At 34.6% G+C, this 7,237-nt stretch overlaps 1 long non-coding RNA gene across 1 annotated transcript; it reads right to left on the bottom strand.

The window, feature by feature from the left end:
• Nucleotides 1–974: 974 nt before the first annotated feature.
• On the bottom strand, nucleotides 975–4,549 carry LOC141652224 (uncharacterized). The gene is made up of 3 exons (XR_012547051.1): nucleotides 4,328–4,549; nucleotides 1,826–1,887; nucleotides 975–1,183 (listed from the first exon to the last, which is right to left on the bottom strand). It is a non-coding gene; the product is annotated as an uncharacterized LOC141652224 (long non-coding RNA).
• Nucleotides 4,550–7,237: the final 2,688 nt, after the last annotated feature.

Raw genomic sequence — 7,237 nt, 5'->3', positions numbered from 1 at the left:
TCACTATTTAAATGATTTTTACATCTAAAAATCATAAATCATGCAAAATAAAACCATTTTACCTTAAAATTTACATACAGTGTGTAAATATTGCATATGACAACATACAAATATTTTATGGGCAGAAACAAAGTCTAACTAATTTTAACCAAAATATTTGCATTTAATCCATTTTTATCATGTAAAAATCATAAAACATGCAATATAAAACACTTATACGAAATTTTACATACAATAAGTAAAATATGCATGTGAGGTCGTGTTAAAATTTCAAGGTCAGAATCATAGTCTAACATATTTTCGTATTTAAAAGTCATTTTACCAAATAAAATGTAAAAAAAATACTAAAAATAAATTAAAGAGCAATATTTATACCATAAATCATCAAAATGACCTAAAATCAATTTAGGACCAGAATGTTATTCATGCAAAAATTTCGTGGTATTTATCCTCATAAATCACAAATTTCTAGTTTTATATGTTAACATTTTAACTCGGAAAAACAATGACCGATTATGCATGCAACAACCATTGTTCTGATACCAATTGTAAGATTCATTAACCTCTTATTAGACACATCTAATAACTATATAGATTTAGTTTAGTCATAAACTAACAAGATCTTATGCATGCATAACAATATGAAACAAAGTAAGAAGAAATCGATCTACTAACAATGGAGGGTCGAATGGTTATACTAATTTGGACCCCTTCCAAATTAGTCTTCTTAAGAAAATCCTAGTGCTCCAAGGAAGAACTTAGATTCAATATTGGAATCTACTCCTCAAGGAGTTGTACCAAGATAACCCACTTAATAGAAGTACTAATTTGTTACTAGAAATTAGTATATGTGCCCTAATGTAACACACCCATTTATTAAGGAGCCTTTAGCTAGGCCTCCCAATTAAATAGGACTGTTACCATCTCGGTTTCCCGAGGTAGTGAATAACAAAGATAACAAACCAAAGTACCTTATATAAAAATTTAGCGAATAAAGGTTTTATTACAATTCAACCAAGAGATTAAATTAAACTTCTAAAAATACAATCTACTACGCAACGGAATTAAATAAACTGAATGGTAAAACTATGTGATCTAGACTTCTAGGTAGACTGGTCGAAATCCTCACGCATCCTCATGAGCTCCCAAGTCAGCTAATCATCTCAAGTACTTGTCACTGAATCTGCTCCCCAATAATTGGTTCATCACAGGTGTTTACAGAATACACTGTCAACCAAACGGTTGAGTATGGACTAAACAAACAACAGTATTAACGACATAAATAAAAACAGTAGTGCTAGCACAACAGTAATAAAACCAGCTCAGTTATAAAATTCACATGTTACGGTAGCACCCATAACATTTGTCTATCCACAACATACCCATTCACATCCATTCTTCCAAACTCTGTTTTAACGCTTCCTCTGCTCCGAATGTGCACATCTCCCTAGTAGTGAGCCTACTAGAGAAAAGACTCTGAGGGGCGGCCAGGGATCAACTGACGCCACAAGGACTAGCGGTTGCTCAGATCGGTCCCTTCAAATAATAACCAAGGACTAGCGGTATATCGGTCCCTTCAAATAATAACCAAGGACTAGTGGTATATCGGTCCCTTCAATAAATAACTCACAAGGACTAGCAGTTCGGTCCCTTCTATCAAATTACAATATCCACCAATACTCAAGTAACCAATAATTCTCATAATTAACTCAACCCCATGATCTCAATTCCACATCCGTAATCACAATCGCAATATAGAAATCAACCCCATATATATAAATAATTAACAATCACATAAATATAACTAGAGTAGGATGATCCCTACCTTTTCGCAAATCTTCACGCAATACTAACGAAGTTAATCGTGGTCTTCTACGAAGAAAAGTCCTACAATTATAACATATATTAATTAATAACTAAACTAACTAATACGTTATCTAATACAACCTACAACTTAATAAATGATAATTGGCAACTTACGACTTAATCCCTCACGTAACTGGTTTAGTTACCAAATTATTAAACCAACTTTTATGTCTTACCAAGTCACCCGCTCCACCTTACTAATCATTCTATCATCATTGTCACATGATACCAATCAACAATAGTTGGCTAATTTTCTATTAATAATTACCAATATTCGTATTCATCAACACCAACATCTCGCATCTCCATCTCCCTCACCATATCCTACCATTAACTCTCTTTTGACACAATTTTGGTGGACGGGATGTAAGATGGGTAATAACATCCACTGGTGTAGCAAAAACTTTCTGAGTTTACCTAAGAGTGTGGGAGGGCTCGGAATCAGGAATGTCGAGTGTCTTAACCAGGCCTTGTTGGCCAAACATGGATGGAGGCTGGTCTCTGGGGAAAATTCTTTATTTTGCAGGATTTTCAGGCAAAAGGTGTTAGGGTCTCAGGTTTTCCAGCACGATTTGCACCCCATCAGAGGGACTGGGAGTTCGTGGGGTATTCGTAGCATTCTACATGGGCTGTCTTTTATCCTGGATAATTTTGGTTGGAAAATTGGGAGGGGCTCGAGGTTAAATGTGTGGACTGCTCGATGGGTGGGGGGCAAACAACCGGAACCAAAGGATATGTGGCTTGATCTGAACAATAGCCATCTGGCAAGCTTGCAAGTAAGTGATCTTTTTGACCAAAATGGTAAGTGGAATGCTAATTTAATTAGTACAGTTTTCAAGGAAGAGTGGTCAAGTCATATTCTGGCTATCCCACCTTGCGAGCTTAGGGTACGGTGAGGGATACGGTCTACTGGCCGTTTACTAAGAATGGAGTTTTTACGGTTAAGAGTGGCTATGGACTTATTTTTCATAACTATATGACTGCAAGAGGGTCCAATAAAGACAGGTCAAGAATTAATGACAGAGGGAGAGAGTTCTGTAGGAAAACGTTATGGAGATTACCCGTTCCGGAGGTTTGGAAAATTCTTATCTGGAAAATTATTGTTAAAGCTCTGCCTATTGGTAGTGAGTTCCTGAAGCGTAAGCTTGACATCGAACCTTTCTGTGGCATGTGTGGAGAGAGGCTGAAATGTGTGGAAACCATGGAACATCTCTTTCGCGACTGTAGTCTTGTTCAACGTCTATGGGCGACCTCGGATTTGGGAATCCGGGTGGAAAGTACCGAGGGGCTATCGGTCACGGAATGGATTTATGATTGGATGCGATACTTCTCAAAAAGTGAAGGGGGTGAGGCCAAGATGATCACTTTTATGGCCATCCTGTGGGGTGTGTGGTCGTTGAGAAACAGGGTCATTTTTCAGGATTTGGATCTAAATCCGATTACTATTACGGGATGTTTCTTTAGTTCAATCAGGAGAAATATTCAGGTTTTAAGTAATTCCCATGCTACACAATCAGCCCAGGATAAGCTCCAAAGTTCTATGGAAGACTCGTCACAGGAGGATCGTGAAGCCATTCGTGTTGGTCACCCTGTCAATCTCATTGGAAACCACAACGCTTGTGGGGTGGTTAGGATCAAAGTGGATGCTAGCTGGCTACGGAGCTTTGAAGCGGCGGTCGGTTGGATTGCTTTAGATCAAACAGGTAAGGAAATCGCCAGGAGACAAGTGCACATCAGGGCGGAATCAGCGTTACAAGCCGAAGCACTCGGGGTCAGGGACGTCGTGTCATGGGCGCAAGACCAGAGGATTCTCCATCTTGTCGTTCTGTCCGACTGTCTACAGTTGATCAATCAAGTAGCGGGAATCGACAAGGAAGACCACTTGATTGCCGGTATCCTGGAGGATGTTCGTGATCGATTCAGTTTCTTTCATTGCTTGAGTCTAAGTTTTATTCCTAGGAGTCTAAATAGTATAGCGCATGGTTTGGCTAAACAAGCCTTGCGTATGTAAAACTCTTACTTTACAGCTGTCAAAAAAAAAAAAAAAAAAAAAAAAAAAAAAGCACCAATGTTGTTACACAATACCAATCTCTCAATCTCTCGGCCAAAGCAGGGGTACAAAAAAGGGAGTAGCGGCAACAACAATAACGGATTAATAGGAAAACACCATAGCTACTGTCCCTAACACCAACCCCACTCGCTTCCTCAACCTCGTACGCTAACTCGAACTACACAAAACACACCGTCTCGGCAAACCTCCACCGAAACCGAACCCAAAATAGAGTAGGCCTCACGGCCGCAGTCTCGACACCCCTAGATAACCTTAAATCAGGCTCTAAAGACTGTAAGCGAACCTCCCCTTCCTAACACCGCGATCGACAAGGCAACCAGTCATCACACCCGACTCTAATTCCAATTCTAGACAATCTAAAAAAAATTGCTAAATTAAAAGAACGATTACCTTATTTGTTTTAGGAACAAGGACGATGGAAAATAAGACGGTTGGGAAAACGGTGATGAATCGATGACGATGATAATCAAGGCGGCACAAGCACGCTATCCTTTGTTCTTTCTTTGTTCGATTGTGATGATTGTATAGTAGGGTTCTTATGGGTGCTAAACTATTGGTTTGACCTATTAATAATAATAGGTGATAGTAATTATTATATAATATTCTATTAATTATAATGAGTTAATAATAATACAACCTTAACTAGTATTGGTGCCCGGCTTCGCCCGGGCTACCTCTACTTACCATTAAATTTTTTTTCATTAAATAAAATTACTTAAAGTTGCATAACCACATAAATTTATCATTAATATATTTTTTATAATATATTCTAAAATTACGATGAAATAAATTTTGAGACAAATTCACTACTCCCGCTATTAATATTTTATTCTTATTAATGAAACAATAGTAATAACATTTCACTACTTGCCCGTAATCATTGTTACTTTCACTACTCCCGCCGTAATTATTGTTACTATCACTACTGCCGCATTAATACTGATAATTTCACTACTCCCGCCGTAATTATTGTTACTTTCACTATTGCCGCATTAATCTTATATATATATATATATATATATATATATATATATATATATATATATATATATATATATATAGAGAGAGAGAGAGAGAGAGAGAGAGTCGAGATCCGGTGAGAACTCCTAAATATTTGAGGATTGAGTAACGAATGAAATATCACACCATATACAAAACAATATCGCGGGGAAAATTAACAAACAAAACCACCTAAAACTCCCATAATCAGTCAATAGTTTCTCTCTCTAAAAAATCCTAAATCAATCTAAAATATTTCAAACAAAAATATATCACAATCCTCTCAAAAATCTCACTGAAAATCTGCGAAAACCTAAAAATTCAAACTTGATTTCAACTGTATTTCAACATCCTAGATTTATTCATTCATTAGATTGAATACTCTCACTAGAATTCGCGCAAAAATCGTCGAGGTATATTTTTTTCTCGTTTTCTTTCATTTTTGCGATTTTATTTCAACTTATGCAGTGTTAAATTGATTTTACATGTTAATTTTGTTCGAAATTATTGTATGTATGTTGAATTACATGAATTTAATAGGATTAAATCAAAAAAATTGAACTAATCGTCAAGTTATTTAGTGTACTTTCATGTTCTTGCTGTAACTTTCTAAATATCTTACTTATAAATGATTTTAAACGTTTTTCGTTCATAATTCGACACATTAAATCAATTATTATCATCAATTGAAGTTGTAGTTGTTTATAAGATGTCTTTTTTTGTTTTAATCGCTAAAGTTAGGGTTTAATACTGATCGATTGTGAAAATTAGGGTTCAATATTGTTTAATTGTGAAAAATAGGGTTTCATATCGTTTTAATCACGAAAATTATGGTTTAACATTGTTTAATTGTGCAAAATTACAGCTTCATATGATAGAATTGAAGTAATCGTTTGTGTTCAGTAAAATGAGTAATGTCGAATTACATGTTGGCTATGATAATGAAAAACGTGTGATACTGTTGTTTGTATGATGTGATATTGAATGTAAAGATTACTGGTAATCTATTTTCATACATTTTGGCAGGTTGACTACATAATTAAGTTGTAAAATGTCATCAAGGCACTAAAATGCTATAGTATGGTGTTTTCGCTGTAAAATGTCACTGATTTGTAGTAAAATAATGTAAAATGTTGTTGTAAGTGCTGTAATATGGTGTGATTTTTATATTTGCTGTATTTTCTTTTGTCTGAAAGATGATACTAAGATGATGTTTTGTACTTTATTTTCCTTTTTTTGCAGATTTCTTCGCTTTTGGAGGTTACTTAAGAGTATGTGTGCATGCTGGCGAAGTCTAATAGTGCATGATCAACTAAACAAATCATGTTTTTTTATTCATTTCTCTTATAAAGACAAATTCTTTATTCTTAGATATCGTTTCAAGCGATTATAAATTTGTATTTTTTTTTCCATTTTTGAGTTGGAATGTAAAATAATGGTAACAATATTATAGTTGTATCAGGATTTGCCTATTTTTTTATGTTATTAAATAGAAAATATATGGTTTCTAAAGTATTTCATTTTTTTGGTAAACAATATCACACGTTTGTTTTAACAATATCACACTATTAGTTTAACAATATCACAGGATGTGATAAACAATACCACACTATTGGCTTAACAATATCAAAAAATGTGGGAAACAATATCACACTATTGGCTTAACAATATCACAGGATGTGGTAAACAATATCACCCTTATTGTCTTTCAAAAAAAATATCAAATGATATGGTAAACAATATCAAGTTATTGCGCTAATAATATCACACTATGCTATTAACAATATTATATATCTATCTTTATTTGCTAGTTTCAAAACAGTTATAAGAAACAATATATATCTTCATAAGTATCACGTCATATTGTTCTAGAAGCATTACCGAACAATATCAAACTTCACGCACAACAGTATCACACTTTAGCCAAAACTATATCACATTCACAAGAAATCTTTTTGCTATTGAGAAACAATATCACAGCATATAAGATAAAATATCATTGCTGATTCTAAACAATATCACAAAATTACAACCGCAATATTAATTTATAACGACTACAACGGATTACTATCCTTCCAAAATTACATCAATCAGTGCATATTCAATTAAAATTCTGTCAACATAGTCTGAGTACACAGATTAGTTCCTTTCTCTTCCTCTACCTTTACCAATTTCTTTTTATTATCCATTTTGGCATCTTTTTCCAACACAATCTTCAACTTCTTGCTTGACATTTGTTCAACCTCAACTTATTTTAAATACCAGTACAACCATTTCATACAACCATTTCATGACCATGAC

The sequence above is a fragment of the Silene latifolia genome, chromosome 4 (assembly GCF_048544455.1).
Source record: "Silene latifolia isolate original U9 population chromosome 4, ASM4854445v1, whole genome shotgun sequence".
Lineage (NCBI taxonomy): Eukaryota > Viridiplantae > Streptophyta > Magnoliopsida > Caryophyllales > Caryophyllaceae > Silene > Silene latifolia.
Note: the sequence above shows the minus strand (reverse complement) of the source record. Positions and strands in the feature narration are given on the sequence as shown.